Below are 23,456 nucleotides of genomic sequence, written 5' to 3' on the forward strand. Positions count from 1 at the left end.
ATTATATTTGCATTATCATAAAGTCAGTGTGCAGGTTAAACAGTTGATTAGATATAGTGCAAGAGAAAATTCATGAACAGAGGATAGATCTGAGGAAATTACCTAGAATGTAGCACAAAATGTAAAAATCTAGAGAATATGAGAAAAGACATGAAGTAGAATGAGAAGGTCTGACACGAATAGTATCAATTAGATTCCTGAAAGAAAGATAAAAGTTGGGAAGGGTTCTGTTGTTGGGAAGGGTTCTGTTATGGACTAAATTTTTGTATCTCCCAATTCATATGTTGAAATCCTAACTCCCAATGTGATGGTATTAGCCTAAAGTCTTCAGTAACCTTGGACTACTAGAACCTAGCATCAACTCTGCCTTGTGCATGCTCTTTCGGGTGTGATGGTGAGGATCTATGTCACAGACAGCCTCTGTCAGATTGGGTGTTTGAGGCTCTTGGTTTCTAGGCAATTTCTCTATGAAATTTTATTCTGTGTATTGTCATGTTAATGCATTCAAGGGGTCTTTTATATCTTTAAAAATATGTAGAGTTTCACCCTGCATTCTATTGCTTTAGAAAGAAAATAGACTGATGGCATGTACTGTTTTAAAGACTACTCTTAAAAAAGAACAAAGACAAAAACAAAACCTCTTGTCTTTTAAGGAGGGCATGTCTCTTTAAAAACAAATTTTCTCAAGAGAACCCTTGTTCTACATAAGTAGATGACCACTCTCAGAAGCCAAGGAAGCAATTGTTTTAAGTTTTTTCAATTTTCTTTCCAATCTCAACGGTCCGCGCATGGAGCTGTCCAAGGTTTTTATTTCTTCCCCTTCCCGTTCCTGACCCCTTTAATCATCACACAAACAGGCAGCAGAGAGAGTAATAATAAAGAACATCAACTCTGGAGTCAAACAAACTGGGTTAGAGTCCCAGAGCCAGCATTCAACAGTTGTGTGATCTTGATCAAATCCTATAACCTCTCTGGGCTTCAGTTTCTCCATCTATCAAAACAAGGATGACAGTAACAGTACCTAACCCATAGATTATCATGAGGATTTAGTCAGTTACTCTTTGTAAAAGTGTTTATTACAATGCCTGGCAAATAGCAAAAAAGGAAATTTGGGGTTCCCTAATTTCTACCATAAAAGAATTGTAGACATGGGTTGTTTTGCTACTTAACACTTTTGCTCTTGTAAATGTTGCTCTGGCAATCAATACAGGATGGGGAGCAGGAGGAAGTAGAAAGAATGCTCACAGAACTATGGCTTAGGGTGTCCAGTCCTGGCTCTGCCATTAATCAGCTGTGTGACCCTTGCTAAGTTAACTGACCCCTCTGAACTCTTTTTTTTTCTCTCTCTCTCTGTAAAAGGAAGGGCTTAAACTTCAGTAACTATAACCTGTATGTTTTAGTATTTTGCGAATCCCATTTCCAACTCTACATTCAATCCAGTGGCAGTATTTCTAGTTTGTAAACTAGAAAAACAATCTTTGGCATTTGAAGGTCACAACCGAGAGTATCTCCATAGCAGGAGATTAAGGAGCCACTGACAAAGTGGCACCAGGAGAACCTGATGTATGCCAGGAATCCAGGCAGAGGGTGGCATTAGCACTTCTTTCTGCAGAACCTAAACCCTGCCCGACTCACCCGGAGGAGCTGTCACAGTGGTTTGCTGGAAACCCCCTTTCTGTTGGGAGGATTACTGGGTCACCGTCTCCCAAGGACAAGGAAACCCTTGCTGAAGTGCTGGAACGGCTCGGCACGAGGCGTATGTTGGTGGGAGCTGTGTCAGCCCGCTTTCGGCCATGTAGCTGCTCCCATCCAGGCTCTAGAAGGGGTCCTGTTTGCGTCAGGCCCAACCACCCCCCTCCCCGAGCGACTGCACTGGGTGTCCCTGCGCCGCGCGTCCCCTCCCTCTTGCCCCTCCCTCCTGGCTGCCATAGAAGCCAGCCTACGAGGTCCAGGCCAGAGTCCGGGTGCCCTACCGGTCCCCCTGTCCCTCCTTCCCCAGGCCAGTCCCCTGCTCCGGATTGGTCCTTCAGGAAACGCTGCGGGGCGTCTCGGTCCCCGCTGCGGAGCCGGCCTAGGCCAGAGGGCGGGGTTTGCTCTGGGCCTCTGCAGGTCAGGTCGGCCGCCCCTGACAGCTCCGGGAGCCTCAGGCGCGACAGCGGCGCCCTCACCTCGGGACATCCACACACCGACCGCTCCTGCTCCAGCGGCAACCACCCCGCGCGCCTGGCCTGGGGCCGTGCAGCGAAGCCCAAGAGCTGGCCTCGCCACGAAGGTAAGCGAGGGGCTGGGGGGCTCGCCGCCAGCACCCCCACCCCGCCACCCTTCCTCTGATAGGCTGTAAACCTAGGTGGCTGAGGAGGAGGCGCCTCTCCTCCCCGCGACCCAAGGGAGAAAGGGAGCCCTGCCGGGGGGTGTCTGCGAAGTGGGGTCAGAAGAAGGTTAGGCGCTTTCTGGGGCGTCCCCCCACACCGGCCCAGGCCGATCCAAGCGCGAGAGGAGGGGGCATTAGAGCCAGGGCAAGGGCGTGCTCGCTCGTGTGTGCCCGTGTCAAGTGCGGCGCCCATGTCTATGTGCGCGCGTGTGGGCACCCATGTCTCTATATGGTGTCTGCGTGCCCGTCCACACGTGAGCCAAGGAAGGCATCTTAGCGCCTAGCAGTGCACACAGCGGGTGCGCTGGACCAGAGCCCTAAGGCACCAGCCCAAATCTGCAGTTTGTTACAAGGGCAGAGGACCTGCGTGACCTCCCCACGCGCGCCGGCCGGTGCTGGTGGTGGAGGGAACTGACAGCTAACGCCTGTGGCCCAGGAGAACAAAACCTCCCATTGCACTCCACGCCGCGACGCTCCCCAGCGAAAGGTGCTTCTTTTGGAAGACCGCACGAAGTAAGGAAGAGCCTCTTTTCCTCTTCCTGGATATCCCTCCAGGAATATTAGAAGCTCCAGGACTTCTTGATACGTCCAGGAAAAGATCGCAACCGGGTCATTAAAATATCGAATCCAACCAGCTTCTACGTGCCTGACACATCTGGGCAGATGGAGAAGTCAAGGCAATAAAGGTGCTTTTATCCCTAACATGGGCAGCGAAGATTCTGCTATCGGCACTTTTTTCCTTTCCGTTTTTTCCTTCCCTCCTTTTCCTTCTTCTCCCTCCCTCCTTTCCTCCTCCTTCTCCTCTCCCCTTCTTTTCTCCTCCTCTCTCCCTTTCTCCTCTCTTTTTCCCTTCCCTCCCCTGTTTTCGTCCTCCTGAGTAGACAAGAGGGCTCTCTGTCTACCCACCCTCCCCCACCCCATTCCTCATCCCGTTTCAAAATAAGAGCGAATGAATCACATTCTAAGCTCTTACCCGTGCAGTTCTGACAAGTTTGGAAAGTACACAAATCGCGTTTGCAATGGAGGCCGCGGGAATCCAAAAGGGAAACAAACAAAACCAGACGAAAAAAAATGATTCCAAAAAAGTGATTTCAAATTGGAATCTAAGGTGATTATTTGTTTATGGTAATAAGATTTTTTTTAATGTTTGAAAAGTATGTATCACACTAGCTTGCATCATCAGTATTCAATGTGATTCATAGAATCGCTTCAAAAGATGGTTTCTGCTAGTGTTGCAACGGCACTTCTAATTCTGGTTGTCATGGTTACTGAAGAAGTCGCCCTGCACTATTGAGAGGCTGTCTAGCTAGAACCAGGAACTGTTCTCCAGAGGACCTTCTCTTGTACCCTCGTGTAACCATGGTAATAACCGAGTTTATGAAAATGTACTTACTTTTTCCCTTAAAGTACTAAAATCCCATTGCATGTTGTTGTTTTTTTTTTTTTAATTTTATTTTTTCAGAGTTTGCAGTCTGTGCAACACAGCTTTCTGCTCAGACAAATGAGAGTAAACACTGCCCTCCAGCAAGTTAAATGGCCCCAAATAGTCATGCGGCCCAGCTCTCTTCCCACAGCTCACTGCAGGAACAGAGGACAGAGCAGGGTGTTAGATGTTCCAGGAATCCTGGCCTGAGCCCAGATCGCCCTCTCCATTTAGCATTTACATTTGGAAGCCTAATTAGCTTTCTAATTATGAGATGGGAGAATGTAGGTGGGGGTCCTGGGAGAGGCTAGTGGGGAAAAAGCTGAATCCAACTCCCCATGGACTAGTGTTTGGTTTGCCATTGAATTTGCCTAGTAAACCCTCATGGGTTTATTTTTAGCTGGACCACTGTTAAATGGTAAACCTGGAAAAACCTTCAAAGAAGCCTCCTTCTGTGTTAGGAAAAAATGTGGATTGGATATTTGGTTTGAGGTGTGTGCTTTTTTTCTAAGTACATTTAAAATAAAGACAGGTTTATAAGAAATCTAAATTCCCCAGTAATAACTACAGATAGGTTATAGAGCCCTTTATATTCTTGGTTTAACCCTAGGTTTTTAGTTGAGAAGGCTTTATTTGGGGCAAACAGTGGTGCCATTTCAAATACTTTTATCCGCAAATGTTGGTTTCTTTAAGGAACCATAACTCATTACACATCCACAATTTCTGAGCTTCAAATTCTAACATTGATAGCATGTGATGGGACAGTTTGAAGCCCTCAGACTTACAGTTTTATTTTCTTTTTCTTTTAGAGACTGGGTCTTGCCATGTTGCCCAGTCATGTCTCAAACTCCTGGGCTCAAGAGATCTTTCCGCCTCAGACTCCTGAGGAACTGGGACTACAGGTGCATGCCAGACTTATTATACATTTTTTAAGAAAGAAAAGCAAAGATTTTTGTCTTAGTAGGTTAATGTTTTTAGTCACATATATAGTTTCATTTTGAGAAACTTAAAAATTAAAATATAACATTAAATCCAACTTCATTCTTTGAATCTGATCACTGTATTTCTCTAGGGATTAAAGAGCTTTAATTCATTGGTTGATTTTCTTTCACTTGTTGAAGGGACAAACTGTTGATAAAATTTGTTTCATTCTGTATTTTGACATTTCCTATTGTCATTCTACAAAGAGGTCTCTAGAATTGAAGTTTTAATTTTCAGAAGAAGAAGAAAATATTCAAATTGCATATGAAGATAATAGTCTACAACTTGAATTAACCACATCATAGTTCTTAAATTACTTTCTCTCAAGAACTTCAAGGTTAGCTTAGCCATTATTATGCAGCATCCTGAGGAATATTAACCAGTTTTACAGATGGACAAGTTATGTTCAAAAGCCAAGTGATCATGCCTGTAATCCCAGCACTTTGGGAGGCCAAGGCAGGTGGATCACCTGAGGTTGGTAGTTCGAGACCAGCCTGACCAACATGGAGAAACCCCGTCTCTACTAAAAAAAATACAGAATTAGCCTTGCATGGTGGCACATGCCTGTAATCCCAGCTACTTGGGAGGCTGAGGCAGGAGAATCCCTTGAACCCGGGAGGTGGAGGTTGTGGTGAGCCGAGATCACGCCATTGCACTCCAGCCTGGGCAACAAGAGTGAAACTCCATTTCAAGGAGAAGAAAAACAAAAAAGCCAAGTGATAGCTCAGCGCCGTAGCTCAGGCCTGTAATCCCAATACTTTAGGAGGCTGAGGCAGAAGGACTGCTTGAGCCCAGGAGTTCGAGACCAACCTGGGCAACATGGTGAGACCCTGTCTCTATAAAAAATTTGTAAAAATTAGCTGGGTGTGGTGGCGCATGCCTGTAGTCCCAGCTACTGGGTAGACTGAGGTAGCAGAATTGCTTGCGCCTGGGAGGTTCAAGGCTGCAGTGAGCTGTGATTATGCCACTGCATTCCATCCTGGGAGACAGAGAAAGACTCTGAATTAAAAAAAAAAAAAAGATTTCAGCTAACCACCTGGAAAATCGAGACAAAAATCTAAATTGCCTGACATGAGCATTATGAATATGAGCATTAGCCAAGACTTAGAGAAATGCAGGGTGTGGATAGCGGGAAGAATTTAAGATTAGAGAGCAAAATAAAACTGTTAAGGGGAAAAAACTAAAGAGAAAGCAGATTAATAGAAAGAAAGTAAAAGCGAAAACATCAAGTGTAAAGAGGGTTGCACAGAAGAAAAACCAAATTGCAGAAGAGGAAACTAAAAAGAACTCCACTCTTCATCTTCCACAGAGAACATTGATAGTTTTCCAGAAAGCAGTAAGTACCCTATTTAGCAAAATCGTGTGACTTGGGAGGCCTTAGTGGCAGATCTTAATTTGTTCTGACTCCCTGCCACCCGTCCAAGTGGTGTGGGCTGAGGCAGCTTTCTTTTCAGGTCTCCTGAACTAGCTGCTCATTAGACCTTTTCTCCCTAATTCTAAGGCCACCAAGAAGCTTTCTGCATCTCTATTTGTTGGAATTATCTAGTTGGGATAATATATGGATACATTTGATTACATAATTGCATTGGAAATTTTTCTTTTTACTTTAAAAAATTATTTAAATTGTTATCGTCAGGCCGGGCGCGGTGGCTCAAGCCTGTAATCCCAGCACTTTGGGAGGCCGAGACGGGCGGATCACGAGGTCAGGAGATCGAGACCATCCTGGCTAACACAGTGAAAACCCGTCTCCACTAAAAAATACAAAAAACTAGCCGGGCGAGGTGGCGGGCGCCTGTAGTCCCAGCTACTCAGGAGGCTGAGGCAGGAGAATGGCGTAAATCCGGGAGGCGGAGCTTGCAGTGAGCCGAGATGCGGCCACTGCACTCCAGCCTGGGCGACAGAGCGAGACTCCGCCTCAAAAAAAAAAAAAAAAAAATTGTTATCGTCATAATGCTTTCACCTAATTTTATGAGAGTATATTAAAAGCTTATAACTAAAACCACAGTCCCAGTCTCCAGAGGCAATCATTTTGAACTCTTGGCTGTTTGATCACTTACCTCCCTATGTCCGAATAATTAGCTTATGTTGCTGTTTTTTGTTGTTGTTGTTTTGTTTTGTTTTTGTTTTTGTTTTTCTTGAGACAGGGTCTCACACCATTGCCCAGGGTAGAGTACAGTGGTGTGATCATGGCTCACTGCAGCCTTAAATTCCTGAGTTCAAGCAATCCTTCCCCCTCAACCTCTTGAGAAGGTGGCACTGTAAGTGCACGCTACCATGGCCATGCCCAGCTTTTTTTTTTTTTTTTTTTTTGGTAGAGACAAGGTCTCACTATGTTGCCTAGGCTGGTCTCAAACTCCTGGGCTCAAGCAATCCTCTCACTTTGGCCTCCAAAGTGCTGGGATTACAAGCGTGACCCACCATGCCTGGCCACTGGTTCTTGATTTATCAATTTTGGACAGAATCTATTGACTTATTTATTTATTTTTATTTATTTTTTTTTTAGAAACAGGATCTCACTCACCCAGACTACAGTGCAGTGGTACAATCATAGCTCACTGCGGCCTAGAACTTCTGGGCACAAGTGATCCTCTCATTTCAGACTCCAGAGTACCTGGGACTACAGGCATGAACCATCATGTCTAGCTAAGTTTATTATTTTTGTAGAGTTGTGGGGTGGGGGGGCTCTCTATGTTGCCCAGGCTAGTCTTGAACTCCTGGCCTCAAGCCATCCTTCTGCCTTGGCCTCCCAAAGTGCTGGGATTACAGGCGTGAGCCACCATGCCTGGCCAAATTAGTTCTATTCTTGGCTAATAAAATATACCTTAGTCATTTTTAATCATGAAGATTTTTAAAGAGCCTTTTAAACTTTTTGGAAATTTGAAATGTAGCCAAATACTCCCTCAGATGTAATCAACAGCACCAGCCCTTGAGCTCCTATGGAACACAGAGGTACTGATTTTTGCACCCTTTATACTGCCTCAGTTTCCATGATCCATACTCCATACCCCCTCTCCCATTTTACCATTTCCCTGACCTACATTTCTCTTTCAGTACTTGCTTAATCATACCTGCAAATTCCTTCAGGCCTCATCTCCTTCCAGATGTTCTCTTTTGGGCCCCACCCTGTCTGCACCTATCTCTAGTTTAGCCTTTGGCCATTATATTTAGATGATCTGTTTATGCATCTACCTTGCCCCACTGGCTGTAGATTTAGTTATATCTACATTGTTCCTGGGAGTAACTTGTACACTTAAACATGGAGGACGGAGCTTAAAAATAATGTTTGTTGAACTGAACACTTCATCTTGATATTGAAGGAGTATTCCATAGTAGAGTAAGAGGGGTAGCAACCTCACATTGCTTAGAGTAGGGGTGAGGGCAAGGAAGTAGGGGTAAAACATGATCTATTTCTTTTCTTTCCTTTTTTTTTTTTTTCTTTTCTGACGGAGGAGCCTTGCTCTACACCCGCACCTGGCCAATAAAATTTCTTCCTTCCTTCCTTCCTTCCTTCCCTCCCTCCCTCCCTCCCTCCTTCCTTCCTTCCTCCTTCCCCTTCCTTCCTTCCTTCCTTCCTTCCTTCCTTCCTTCCTTCCTTCCTTCCTTCCTCCTTCCTTCCTTCCTTCCTTCCTTCCTTCCTCTCTTTCTCTCTTTCTATAGTGAAAACTGTCTTTATTTTTATTGCCTTTTATTTTCAACAATGATTACTTGAACTTAAAAAAAAAGAGCAGACTTTATTAACTAATGGTTACTTAAAAGTCAAACCTTTCCAGCCCACTTCATATTCTTTTTTAACCATTTTCAGACCATGATCTGTTTCTTACCCTCCTACTTTCTAGCAGCATCTGTTCAGGGGAGATTGCCTGTGGCACACACAGCTCCTGCTCATGAGACAAGGTGAAGCAGCCTCATCTGTTGTGTGTGAGGCACAGACTCTGAGATCAGACAGGCTTGGGCTTGAAATTAAACTTGGATGTTAATTGCCTATATGGCTTTGGACAAATTACCAAGCCCTTTTGAAGTTTAGTTTCTTCATCTGAAAAATGAGGATAATAGCAGGCACCTTTTAGGGCTGTTGTAAAGATTTTTAAAAATATGTATAAAGGGCCACGGATGGTGGCTCACACCTGTAATCCCAGCACTTTGGGAGGCCAAGGCGGGAGGATCACCTGAGGTCAGGAGTTCGAGACCAGCCTGACCAACATGGAGTAGAACCCTGTTCTACTAAAGATACAAAATTAGCTGGGCGTGGTGGCACATGGCTGTAATCCCAGGTATTTGGGAAGCTAAGGCAGGAGAATCACTTGAACCTGGGAGGCAGAGGTTGCAGTGAGCTGAGATTGTGCCATTGCACTCCAGCCTGGGCAACAAGAGTGAAACTCTGTCTCAAAAAAATGTATGTGTGTGTGTATATATATATATATGAAAAATGTATATATCTATAAATGAAATGCCATCTCTACTACTATATATATATGTATAAAGTAGTTGAAATGAAATAATGATTATTCTTCTAAGTTAGGAATGCTTTGGGCTGCAATTAACTAAAAAATCTTCCTGCTTAGCTAGAAGTTTATTTTTCTTGCAAAAGAAGAGGTCTAGATAAGCAATTAATAGCTTTGTTTTAGCTGCCATCAGAGACCTAGTTTATTCCTATCTTTCTGTTCTGCTGTCCATCCTTTGCCCTCATATTTATCACTTCATGGTCTCTAGGTGGCTACTACTTCTCTGTAAGTTCCACATAGGAAGAAAATGAAAGAAGCTGCTCTAGCTGCAACTATCCCCTTTCAACAGGAAAGCACTAATTATCAGAAACACCAAACTAACGTCTTACTGGCCGAAACTGTGTCTCAGACCTATCCCTATCATTGAGGGAGAAGGGGAAACTGGGATCGCCAGTACTATAACAGAAGGTAAAGAAAGGAGAAGAGTTAGTAGTGATGTTAAGTGAACCAGCCTGCAGTGATGTCTGTCACACTATCATTTATTGATAGGGTGGCCTTATGTCCCAGTTTGTCAGTGCAACCCTGAATTACACCTGTTGTCCTAGTGTGATTATTATTATTATTATTTTTCGAGATGGAGTTTTGCTCTTGATGCCCAGGCTGGAGTGCAATGGCGCAATCTTGGCTCACTGCAACCTCTGCCTCCTGGGTTCAAGTGGTTCTCCTACCTCAGCCTCCTGAGTAGCTGGGATTACACGCATGTGCCATCACGCATGCACAGCTAATTTTGTATTTTTAGTAGACCAAGTTTCTTGGTCAGGCTGGTCTTGAACTCCCGACATCAGGTAATCTCCCCACCTTGGCCTCCCAAAGTGCTGGGATACAGGCCTGAGCCACTGCACCCAGCCGTCCTAGTGCAATTATTAATAGCACCTATTCTCAGAGGTGTCTTGGTTTGAATGACAGATTCTATGTTCACCCTTCTTATTGAGCACTTGCTATTTATTGTAGGCTCTCATTAAATAGTAGTTATTAAAAAGACAGCTAGAACACAATCGTAAGATACACAACAAGTCAAGTTTACATGCGGTGATTGCCTGTATGGTACAGGCAGGAGGTACACTGAGTTTACAAGGGAGAGAAATGAGTATGAGTTGACAAAGAGTTGAGGTCAGCTGGTCTGGATGGAGAGGAAATATATGGGGAAGGTGTAACACCAAGGCGAGAGAAGTAACTGGGTTGGACACAGTTTAAAATATGCAAAAGTGGCTGGGCACGGTGGCTTAAGCCTATAATCCCACCACTTTGGGAGGCCAAGGCAGGTGGATCACGAGATCAGGAGTTCAAGACCAGCCTGGCCAAGATGGTGAAACCCTGTCTCTACTAAAAACTACAAAAATTAGCCGGGCACAGTGGCAGGCTCCTGTAATCCCAGCTACTTCAGAGGCTGAGGCAGAAGAAGTGCTTGAGCCTGGGCGGCAGAGGTTGCATTGAGCCGAGATGGTGCCACTACACTTCAGACTGGGCAACAGAGCGAGACTCCGTCTCAAGCCAGGGGCTTTTCTTTGAAGACTAACAACAAAGTTTTCATGCTGCCTTTGTTTGAATGATGAACACTTTGTAATATGAGGTACAATGCTAAGATATGATTGGGTCTAAGAGCATTCTTGGAACTGATGACACAAAATAAAACAGCCGTTCATATTTGTGAAGCCAAATTTTTTTTTTTTTTTACTATTACAAAACCTACTACAAAAGTTTAACATGTGAGAAGAAAAGATATTTTTCTGGCCGGGCGTGGTGAGGCTGAGGTGGGTGGATGATGAGGTCAGGAGATTGAGACCATCCTGGCCAACATGGTGAAACCCCATCTCTACTGAAAATACAAAAATTAGCTGGGCATGGTGGTGTGCACCTGTAGTCCCAGCTACTCAGGAGGCTGAGGCAGGAGAATCACTTGAATCCGAGAGGCGGAGGTTGCAGTGAGCCGAGATCACGCCACTGCACTCCAGCCTGGTGACAGAGCGAGACTCCCTCTCAGAAAAAAAAGAAAAATATTTTTCTAAATTATTGTCTTGAGCCTATAGTAGATTGTGACCTTGAGATATTTGGTAATAAATCCTCCTCTATCAAGAGAAAATATTTGCAACTTCCAAATTTTCTTTTGAGTTGAGATTAAATGAAAACATTTATGGTCATTAATTTTTTTTCTTAGCTTGACTTTTAAATCCCCCCAATGTTTTTTATTTTTATTTTTCAGAAACAGGATCTCCCTCTGTCATGCAGACTGGAGTGCAGTGGCATGGGCATAATTCACTGTAGCCTCAAACCCCTGGGCTCAAGCGATCCTTTCTCCTTGGCCTCCCAAAGTACTAGGATTATATTTGTTTTAGATATTTATTCCTTCTGTTAGGCTGGTTGGTGAGCTGATATAGCTGAAAGAGACAAAGTAAAGAAATTTGGTTCTAGTCTCATCCCTGCCACTAACTAGTAAGTCTCTTAACCCCTCTGGGTCTGTTTATTCCAATACAAAATGCAAGATTGAAAAATCCTACAAGTCCCTCCCCAGTGGACTCCTAAAAGTCCCTTAGTGTGCTTGGGTAATCAAGGGAAACTGAATTAGCCAGTCGGCTTGGAGCCTCAGGTTAATTTGGTTTAGTGAAGTATTAAGAAGTAAGATTGCAGAGGAAAACTGAGATAAGACCCTGAAGTGCCTCATATCCGGCTAAGTAAATTGCCATTTGTTTTTGCCATTTACTAAGCAGGATTGCAGAAAAGTCAGTGTGAAAACAGGTGTGCTGGATGGGTTGGAAGGAGGAAAGACTGACAAGGGATAAAAATACTTGTTTTATTCTGAGTTTTGAGCTATTTTACAATATTCAATAACCTCACAACATACCCGGTTCAAATGGCAGAGCAGTAGTCCCTAGAAAGCTTCACTGCCATGCTCAGCTTACCTGCTGCTGGCTCCATGTCCTGAGATTTTCAATGGCGCCTCACAGTACTCATCATCTGGACACAGTCTATTGCTGGTTGCTCTTCAGCTCCAGCTTTTCGATGATTATTTTGCTTCTGCTGGAATGTTTGTTGGCAGCCTTTAGTTTTGCTCCTAACCACCTCCCACTATCCCCGCAACCCCACCGCCCCGCCATAACTCTTTCACTACTTAGCAGCTGCACAAGAAACCTCCCTCCTAGGCTCCACTCAGTTCCCAGAAGAGCAATTCTTATTGCTCTAGGATTAAATTTACGCTACCGCTGTTAACATTTTAGGATATCTATAGTGTTAAATCAAGTTCAGCCTAAAGCTGCCTCCCTACATATTTTAAGTTTGGCCTAAAAGTTTATCTGAACATGGTGAACTATAACCTAAATGCACTTGTTAATGGACTGAAGCCTACTCTTGTGCCAGTCACTGAGTTTTGGCCAATGAAAGGTGGCCAACTTAGTCAAACCGTGTTCAAATAAGGCAAATGTTGAACTGTGACCAATCCGGCTGTTTTTGTACCTCACTTCCATTTTCTGTGCATCACTTTTGTTTTTCTGTCCATAAATCTTCCACCACTTGGCTATGCTGGAGTCTCTGAGCCTACTCTGGCTTGGGAGGCTGCCCAATTCATGAATAATTGTTTGCTCAGCTAAACTCTGCTAAACTTAATTTGGCTAAGGTTTTTCTTTTAACAATAGTCATATAGTATACTAATCTGTGGTGTTTCTTTATTGAACTATGGTGACATTACCAGAGCTAGTCTCAACTTTCCATAAAAAAATCCTTCCTTTGGCTGGGCACAGTGGCTCATGCCTGTAATCCCAGCACTTTGGGAGGCTAAGGTGGGCGGATCACTTGAGGTCAGGAGTTCAAGACCAGCCTGGCCAACATGGTGAAACCCTGTTTCTACTAGAAATACAAAAATTAGCTGGGCATGGTGGCAGGCGCCTATAATCCTAGCTATTCGGGAGGCTGAGGCAGGAGAATTGCTTGAGCTGGGGAGGCGGAGGTTGCAGTGAGCCAACGTCACGCCATTGTACTCCAGCCTGGGCAACAAGAGCAAAACTCTCAAGAAAAAAAAAAGTGCAATCCCTGACATGTTTATACTTCTTTTCCTTTTTTTTTTTTTTTTTTGGAGATGGAGTCTCGCTCTGTCACCCAGGCTGGAGTGCAGTGGCACCCAGAAAGCAGAGGTTGCAGTGAGCTGAGATCTTGACACTGTATTCCAGCCTGGGCAAGAAGAGCGAAACTCCATCTCAAAAAAAAAAAAAAAAAAAAGTGGTGTAATTTGTGTATTTGCTATCACTGATAGTTCCAATGGCTTTTTTTTTTTTTTTTGGAGACGGAGTCTCACTCTGTGGCCCAGGCTGGAGTGTGGTGGCTCAATCTCAGCTCACTGCAACCTCTGCCTCCCGGAGGGTTCAAGAGATTCTCCTGCCTCAGCCTCCCGAGTAGGATTACAGGCACATGCCACCACACCTGGCTAATTTTTGTATTTTTAGTAGAAACAGGGTTTCACCATATTGGCCAGGCTGGTCTCGAACTCCTAACCTCAAGTGATTCACCCGCCTTTGCCCCTCAAAGTGCTGGGATTACAGGTGTGAACCACCACGCCCAGCCTGATAGTTCCAATGGTTAATTCAAAAACAAGGCACAGGGCAGGTGCAGTGACTCACGCCTGTAATCCCAGTGCTTTGGGAGGCTGAGGCGGGTGGATCACCTAAGGTCAGGCGTTCAAGACCAGCCTGGCCAACTTGGTGAAATCCCGTCTCTACTAAAAAATACAAAAAATTAGGCGGGCGTGGTGGTGGGTCCCTATAATCCCAGCGACTTGGGAGGCTGAGGAACAAGAATCGATTGAACCCAGGAGGTGGAGGTTGCAGTGAGCAGAGATGGTGCCACTGCAGTCCAACCTGGGCAACAGAAAGAGACTCTATCTCAAAAAAAAAAAAGGTCACAGCTGGGTGTGGTGACTCACGCCTGCAATCCCAGCACTTTGGGAGGTCAAGGCGAGTGGATTGCTTAAGCCCAGGAGTTTAAGATCAACGTAAGCAACATGGCAAAATCAAATATACAGAATTTAGCCGGGTAAGGTGCTGCTCGCCTGTAGTTCCAGCTACTTGGGAGACTGAGGTGGGAGGATCTCTGGAGCCCGGGTGGTCGAGGCTGCAGTGAGCTGTGATTGCACCACTGAACTCCAGCCTAGGTGACAGAGGGAGACCCTGTCTCAAACAAACACAAACAAAAAAACAAAAACAAGGCACGTCAAAGAATCTTCCTTTCTAATTCTCCTGCCTGCTCTTGCTACTATCACTGACTTTTGCCATCCCAGGCTGATGCTGGACTTCATGGCAGTGGCCTGTTTCATAGTGTTAGGTTCCACTACACACCAGAGGGAGGCAGCAAGTGGAATTGGGTGAAACTGGACCCCAGACTGGCCTTGTCACTCACTGCTCTCTGAGTTTTGACAAATGTCTCATCCTCTTTAGTAATCTCATCAAGGTAGTGAGAATTTTAGTATCTATCTTATAGAGTTTGTTGTAATGGTTAAATTAGTCACATAAGCATATGCAGCACAATGTCTGGTTGTGTTACCACAATGTCTGGTAAGTGCTTAATAAAAGTAGCTTTTAGTATACTTTCCCTGTTACATTGAATAAAATGCTAGTAACACTACTCTAACACCAACTAAAAGAAGGGCTACTTCCAGCTGGGTATGGTGGCTCATGCTTATAATCTCAGTACTTTGTGAGGCCAAGGTAGGGGGGAACACTGGATCCCAGGAGTCAAACCAGCCTGGGCAACATAGCGAGACTCTATTTCTACAAAAAATACAAATTAAAAAAAATGGCTACTTTCAAATGTCCTTCAAAAGGTGCTATTGCTTTGTGGTTTACAGTATATCACCTTTCATAAATTACGTTTTACTTCTTGTTTGCTTGTTTTTGTTTTGTATTTTTTTTTTTTTTGAGACAGAGTCTCGCTGTGTCGCCCAGGCTGGAGTGCAGTGTGCGATCTTGGCTCACTGCAAGGTCCGCCTCCTGGGTTCACACCATTTTCCTGCCTCAGCCTCCCGAGTAGCTGGGACTACAGGTGCCCACCACCACGCCTGGCTAATTTTTTGTATTTTTAGTAGAGACGGGGTTTCACTGTGTTAGCCAGGATGGGTCTCGATCTCCTGACCTCGTGATCCGCCCGCCTCGGCCTCCCAAAGTGCTGAGGTTACAGGCATAAGCCTTCACACCCGGCCTGCTTGTTGTTTACTACTAATATTTATTTGGTGCCTACCATATCCTAGCACTACATACTAGGGAATATTGAAGATATGAAGATAAATAAGCAGCAGAAGGTCAGTCTTAGAAAGGCTAAACGTAATGAGAATGTAAATTTATACTCTGTAAGTTCAAAGTGTGAGCAGAGTTCAGTGGAAATACTGAGATGGAGCAATTAACTCTGGGTAAGTAGAGAAAAGAAAATACCACCGGGCGGGGTGGCTCTATGCCTGTAGTCCCAGTATTTTGGGAGGCTCAGGAGTTCAAGACTAGCCTGTGTAACAGGCCACTCCCCCAGGCCTCACTAAGGCAGCAGCACAGCAGGCTTGACTTCATGCTTGGCGCCAAAGCTGGTGGTGAGACCATTCTAAAAAGCCTCCAGTCCATTTTCCAGAGTCGGGGGATGGCGGAGTTGGTGCACACCTGGAAGGACCATGGCTATTTAGCAACCTGCACAAACAAGAACGGCAGCTTTGCCAATTTGAGAATTTACCTACATGGATTGTGTTGCTGGACCTTCAGAGTTACGATGGTGACGCGCAAGGCAAAGAAGAGATCAACAGTATTTTGAACAAAGTAGAAGAAAGAATGAAAGAATTGAGTCAGGACTGTACTGGGCGGATAAAGCGATTACCACCCATAGTTGGAGGAGGAGCCATCAACAGATATTGGCCCATTGCCGATGGGCGCCTGGTTGAATACGACATAGATTGAGGTGGTATATGATGAAGATTCATCTTATCAAAATATAAAAATTCTACACTCGAAGCAGTTTGCAAATATTCTCATCCTGAGTGGGGATGTTAATTTACCAGAGAGTGATTTGTTGTATACCTGGGCCATCATGGGCAGTGGCAAAGAAGATTACACTGGCAAAGATGTACTCATTCTGGGAGACAAACGCGGGGGCATATTGTGTGAAATAGTCAAACTAAAACCAAAGATGGTCACTATGGTAAAGCTTGACCAAATAGTGATCAATGGATGTAAGAAGTATATGTGAAAAACGTGTGGCGATGTCTTAGACAATCTTAAAGGAGGCTGCTATCAGGTTCTAATAGAAGACTGTATTCCGGTACTGAAGAAGTACGCCAAAGAAGGGAGATAATCTTATTATGTGATTAATGATTTGACAGCTGTTCCAATCTCCATGTCTCCAGAAGAAGATTCCACATGGGAGTTTCCCAGACTGATTCTTGACCTCTCAATGAAAGTATTGAAACAGGATGGGAAGTACTTTACACAGGGGAAATGTGTCAATCTGACAGAAGCGCTGTCACTCTATGAAGAACAGCTGGGGCGCCTGTATTGTCCTGTGGAATTCTCAAAGGAGATCGTCTGTGTCCCTTCGTACTTGGAATTGTGGGTATTTTACACTCATTGAAAGAAAGCTAAACCTTGAAGATGAATAGCCCCTAAATCACATGTGCTGCAAATGGCCTTCCTGACTGCCATATGTTGTACATGACATCAAAATGAGTCAGGTAATTGATTGTGAATTCCTCAAAGTTTTCCTTTTTTTAATTATTATTTTTAATTTAAAAAAGCAAATGGGAAATCTGTATTTTGATGAGCTTAGGGTGTTATTTTTTTGAAAGTCGGCTGAAGGATGGTTAGACAGCACAGCGAAGACTGCTAAATGCACTGACCCTTCCCGGAATGTGATTTTTGTTCCTTTTTATTTCTCTGTGGGCTTTTGTTTTTGTTTTTGTTTTGGTAGATCTTCAGTTTAGATGTTTGGAGGAATGAACATCGTTGTTTTGTGCTGAAGGAAAGATCTTGATGATGTTTCTTTCCCCAAAAGTTGACTTAGATATTAAAATTTGGTGCTTTCAAGAGAAAGTTAAAAAAATGAATAAGAATTGCTTCAATTAAAATTACAAAAAAGAAAAAGAAAAAAAGAGAAAAGCAAGTGTGGTTGGGTGCAGTGGCTCACGCCTGTAATCCCAGCACTTTGGGAGGCCGAGGCAGGCAGATCACAAGGTCAGGAGTTCAAGACCAGCCTGAGCAATATAGCGAAACCCCGTCTCTATTAAAAATACAAAAATTAGCCGAGCCTGGTGGCAGGCACCTGTAGTCCCAGCTACTTGGGGGGCTGAGGCAGGAGAATAGCTTGAACCGGGAAGCGGAGGTTGCAGTGGGCTGAGATCACGCCACTGCATTCCAGCCTGGGTGACAGAGTGAGACTCTGTCTCAAAAAAAAAAAAAAAAAAAGAAAAAAAAAGAAAAAGAAAAAGAAAAGAGCAAGTGTGTTCCAGTAAGGGAAAACTGGGTATGTAAAGCCACATGGGCATGAAAGGATACGTTATGATAGGGGAGATAAAACTTAAGGAATAAATGTTATAGTTGAAGCAGCTCTCAGAACTTTCCTTCAAGGCTGGATATTTAACAGCAAGTCTTTGATCTTTGGGGGAAAGGGACTAGAGATGGTTGGAATCCTGGGTAAACACTGACCGTTTAGTATCCTAGAGGTGAGATTGAATTCACTGCTAATTAGTGTTGGTTTTGGCTCCCCTAGGGAAGAGTAAACATAAAGAAGGCAAGGAGCAGGAACTTGGGCAAAGGCAAGTGCGTGGGTGTGTACATTTCCAGAACTACTTGGAGAAATTGAGAAGTGCAAAGAAGGTCTTGAAAACAGAACAGGAATTATGTCTCATGCTTTAAAATAAAGTAAATTCTGCTGGAAGCGACTAACACATCATACCCTAAAAATAAAAACAGAGGGAAAATGAAGCCTCTTTTATTGTTGATGTGATCATTTTAACCTCGGCAGCCTTCCAAGGGAAAACCATAATCAGGTTGTTTTTATTGTTTGCGGGCTGGAGCAAATGCTGGTTTGTAAACATTGTAATGTATCCAACTAATAGCCTTAGGAATGTCTACCCGCATTTGAGGTATGCTTCACTGGGAGCCCTAAGAGTGTTGTGCAAAAGCAATGGGGCAACTCATCAAACCCACAATGTTTCAGAAATTTTCCAGCTAGAGAGGTGCTCTGGTTTAGGGGCACATTGAACAAACCTGCCTTTGTTTCAGGAGAAAACACTGGAAAGGGTTTTGCTTTTTTTGTTTGCTTGCTTTTAAATTTTTGTCCTTTCTTTTTCTTCATAGAACAGTTGTTTGTGGTGATTTTTTTGTTTGTGGTGATTTTTTTTTCAACCAAAAAAGGATGTTTATGAGAGAAGTATCTATTTCTGTATCTTCTGGTATCCACGCTACCTTTATTTATTTGTTTTAATTTTATTTTATTTCTTTTGTTTTTTGAGACAGAGTCTTGCTCTGTTGCCCAGGCTGGAGTGCGGTGGCATGATGTCAGCTCACTGCAACCTCCGTCTCCCGGGTCCAAGTGATCCTCCCACCACAGCCTCCAGAGTAGCTGGAATTATAGGTGCCACCACGCCCATCTAATTTTTGTATTTTTAGTAGAGACGAGGTTTCACCATGTTAGCCAGGCTGGTCTTGAACTCTTGACATCAAGTGATCCATCCGCCTGGGCCTCCCAAAGTGCTGGGATTACAGGCATGAGTCACCACACCCGGCCCCATGCTACCTTTAAAAACATCTGAACAATTCAAGTCAATTCAGCCAGTGGTTACAGACTCTTCCCTGGTGCCCAGAATTTGAAATGAGTAAGATCAAGGACCTGCCCCACAGAAACGCACATTACGGTGGGGAGGACAAGTATGTACACAGTAACTGAAACACCAGACAGGATTTCAAGATGTTGGAAATACTAGAGGAAGAGCTGAATTCTGCTTGGGGTATTAGAAAGAGAAGAGACCAGGAGGGGAGGAGAAGGGAGGAGAGGAGAGGGGAGGAGAGGAGAGGGGAAAATTTAAGCTGAATTTGAATAATAGGTAGAATTTCAACCATTAGATGGTTGTGATAAGAAAAGGAATAAAATTAATCTCTTGTAAAGCAAGAATTTAAAACAAATTTTGTGCTCAGTAACAAAGTAAAACCAGTTTTTATTTATTTATTTATCCATTCCATAAACATGTATTGAGTATCTATGAGGTGCCAGGCACTGTTTAGAGATAGAGATGCGTAAAACATCTTCCCTGCCCTCAGGTGAAGAGAGATGTGAACATAAAAACTTATGCTACAGAGAGTCAATTATCGACAGAGGGGTGCACAAAATACTCTGGGGGCACCACGGACTGGAGGGAGTCAGAGACTTCACAGAGGAACAGAGACTTGGAGATTCAGTGGGGAATGGGATGAGGAAAACATATGCAGGGGGAATGTCATGTATTGTCATGTACAAAGACACAGAAGCATGAAACTGCATGGGATTGTAGGGGAGCCAAGAGGAAAGTTCCCTTCACCCGCTGCAGGTTCACTGAGAAGTCACGGACATGAAGCAGATTAATAGGAGAAAAGGCATGCAAATTTGTTTAACATGTATACACGGAGGCTTCAGAATTAAGACCCAAACCCCCAGTGAGGTATAGAAGCTTATCTGCCATCACATCTTGATGTTACAGAAAGAGTGGGGACTTGGATCTGTGTGTGGTGGCTCACACCTATAATCCCAGTACTTTGGGAGGCAAGGCTGGCGGATCACTTGAGGTCAGGAGTTCAAGACCAGCCTGGCTAACATGGGGAAATCCTCATCTCTACAAAAAATACAAAAATTAGCAGGGCATGATGGCAGATGCCTGTAATCCTAGCTACTCAGGAGGCTGAGGCAGGAGAATCACTTGAACCCGGGAGGCAAAGATTTCAGTGAGCCAAGATTGCGCCACTGTACTCTGGACTGGGTGATAGAGTGAGAACCTTTCTCAAAAAAAAAAAAAAAAAAAAGGAAAAGAAAAGAAAGAGGAAAAAAAGAAGACTTGGATCATGGCAAAAGAGATTATGGGAGGGGGGAGAAAAGGAATTCTGTTAAGGGGCAATGAACCGATAGGGAACAGAGATTAACTTGTAAATAGGTCTCTTTGACAGTGGAAGGTTCTGGTCTGCTCAGTTGTGGTTACATTCTTACTCTTGTAGTGGGGGAAGAAAAAACAGTTGTTCTCCTTGGTGGGTCTGGATCTTAGGCAGATAGGAACTTCAGCTTTCCGAAAGAAGTTGTCTGTCTAAGATCCATACCCAGCAAGGTCTTCGGGAACGACCGTGGGGACTTGGGGGAATGTCAGTGAGACCTTGCAGTTTCTTCAGTTCAGCATGTCAATGTCTCATATTTTGGAATGTTGTCTGTTAAGCCCCAACAGGATGTTTGTGAGACCTCAAGTACTTGGAGACATCTCAAATATAGGGCATATGGGGGGGCAGGTGGGAACAGGGGAGATGAGAAATGAAGCTAGAAATAAAGCCAAGAACTAGATCTTGAAGAGCTTTCTAGACCATACAGTGGAAATCTAATTTTATCCTATAGGCATTTTAATGAAGGATTTTAAGCAGGGCAGTACTATAGTAAAATCTACATTTTGGAATAATCACACAAGTGGTTTCCTGGAGAATAAAATTGAGCTGGACAAGATGGGAAGTAGGGAAGCCTGCTAGAAGGTTCTTTCAGCCACCTAGGCACAGGATGGGATTAAGACCATTAGAGTCCATCACCCTTCATCAAACCACACATGCAACTCAAAATTCAAGCAAAGCTAACCATGTAAGACTAACAAAAACAAAATTCGGATTTTTCTTAGGATGATTACCTAGATGCATTGAGAAGTATATATATTGAATATAAAAGTATTTTAAGACTTATTTCCCCTTCTCTTGGATACCTCTCATCTGCTGGTGCCTTAAAGCATGTGCATCTCTACCTACTGTGGGATCCCAGGATGGAAATGTAAAAGGATTGGGGTGGTGTGGAAGTGGGAGGATCAAAAGGATTGGGTGAGGGGAGCATAGAGGCCAGGGATGGCACCTAGGTTTCCTGCTTGGCCAACAGATAGCACATCATTTCTGGGTCTCTGTTCCTTACCCTTCCCAACACATGGCAGAGGCCTCCTCCCAGACAGGAACGGTCCCAATCTGTTCCTGTTGCAGAGGCCCTCTATCCTTTGAGCTTAGTCCAGGCTCCAATAGGGATTTTTAAATACCCTCACGTGAGGACCAAAAATAAATCCCTCCACAGTCTTCAAAATGCTCAGGACCAGAGTCAGCCTGTAACATACCGTGGTTTCAGCACCATTGTTATGAGGCTGCAGAAGCAACCCTGGGGCTCAGGAGAGGAGGGCTCAGCAGGACTTCCTCATTCCTTCCTCCCATTGCTAGTCCTCCTCCTTTTAGTGGCTCCTGTGTACGAAGATAACCCAGTCCCCTTAGTCACTCTGGGACTGTGACTCAGTGACAAAAGGAGAGGATGCAGCCTGATAGACACCAACTCTACATGTCTGGGAACAAGGCCCCAGGCAGCAACTACATATATCACTGGGATTGCTCCTGAATGTTCTAGAGCACCAAAGACTCTGTTGGGAAGCATATTCTCACCATGCACTTGGGTCCAGTGTTCATTGCACTGTTTCCTTTCAACAGCCTCAAAGCCCTAACTTCAAGAGCAAACAAAAGCAAATTTAGAATGTATCCCAGATATACTCTCAATTATAGCTTTAGCTTCCCCTCTGTGTTCACCCAGGCCCAGAGTATGGGCTCCCAAATGTGCCATTTACTGTTTTTCATCAATATTTAAGCATCCACCTTTGCTAGAGGGTGTCCTCAGGCAACGGGTAACTATGCCACCATTTCATCCACTTATTTGGTGCCTGATATCATCTTTTCTAAGTCATCCTGTTTCTGGATTCAAAACTTTGAAAAAAATCTCCATTTTTTTCTTCTTTCTTTCCTTCTTTCTCTTTCCTTTCTTTCTCTCTCTCTCTCTCTCCCCCTCCCTCCCTCCCTTCCTTCCTTCCTTTCTTTCTTCTTTCTCTTTCTTTTCTTTTCCTTTCTTTTCTTTTCAAGATGGAGTCTCATTCATTGTCACCCAGGCTGGAGTGCAGTTGGCTTGCTGCAACCTCCACCTCCCAGGTTCAAGTGATTCTCATGCCTCAGCCTCCCAAGTAGCTGGGATTACCAGCATGCATCACCACGTCTGGCTAATTTTTTTTTTTTTTTTTGAGATGGAGTCTCACTGTGTCACCCAGGCTGGAGTGCAGTGGCACATTCTTTGCTCACTGTAATCTCCGCTTCCCAGGTTCAAGTGATTCTCCTGCCTCAGCCTCCCGAGTAGCTGAGATTACAGGTGCCTGCCACCACGCCCGGCTTATTTTTGTATTTTTTAAGTAGAGACTGGGTTGGCCAGGCTGGTCTTGAACCCCTGACCTCAGGTGAGTTGCCCACCTCGGCCTCCAAAAGTGCTGGGATTACAGGCATGAGCCACTGCCCCGGCCAATTTTTTATTTTTAGAAGAGATGGGTTTCACCATGTTGGCCAAGCTGGTCTCAAACTCCCGATCTCAAGTGCTGCCTGCCTCAGCCACCTAAAGTGCTGAGATTACAGGCGGGAGCCACCATGCCTATCTCGCTTGCTCTTTCTTACTTTCTCTCTCTCTCTCTCCTTCCTTCTTTTCTTTTCTTTCTTTTTTTTTTTGTCTTACCTTTTTACCCACGCTGGTCTTGAATACCTGGCCTTAAGCAATCCTCCCACCTCGGCCTCTCAAAGTGCTGGCATTACAGGCATGAGCCACCACACCCAGCCAAAAATATCTCAGTTTTGGAATGCTGGACTCGACCATCCCAGGCAGCTGAGCCAGTTTACTGTATCAGGGAGGATTCACTCACTTTGACATACATGGTTATCAGAGACAGGCCACATTCCCAGATCACAGTAGAGATATATGCATATTTTTAGCCCTTAAACCAAGAAAATCTCTGTTGTAATTATAAGTAGGCAAAACAATATCATCATCAACAATAAAAACACACCCAGAAGTATACATTGTAAACTTTGAAAAAACTTGAATTCTCCACTTCTACCCCAATTTCATTTCCCTCCTTCCTGGCAACAACTGGGCCTTCATTTGTGCAGAACTTTTC

The 23,456-nt window shown here is 44.2% G+C and overlaps 1 protein-coding gene and 1 pseudogene across 3 annotated transcripts in view; both read left to right on the forward strand.

The window, feature by feature from the left end:
- The first annotated feature begins 2,055 nt into the window (after window positions 1-2,055).
- NIM1K (NIM1 serine/threonine protein kinase) overlaps window positions 2,056-23,456 on the forward strand; it is a 93,588-nt gene continuing 72,187 nt past the window's right edge. For both annotated transcript variants that reach the window (XM_050793463.1, XM_050793466.1), the window contains exon 1: window positions 2,056-2,272. The gene's annotated coding sequence lies outside the window, so the exon portion shown is untranslated. The remainder of the gene's footprint in view (window positions 2,273-23,456) is intronic.
- Window positions 15,223-22,791, forward strand: LOC126956479 (spermine synthase-like; annotated as a pseudogene). The gene has a single exon (XR_007726392.1). The product of XR_007726392.1 is annotated as a spermine synthase-like (transcript).

Source organism: Macaca thibetana, chromosome 6 (assembly GCF_024542745.1).
Source record: "Macaca thibetana thibetana isolate TM-01 chromosome 6, ASM2454274v1, whole genome shotgun sequence".
NCBI lineage: Eukaryota > Metazoa > Chordata > Mammalia > Primates > Cercopithecidae > Macaca > Macaca thibetana.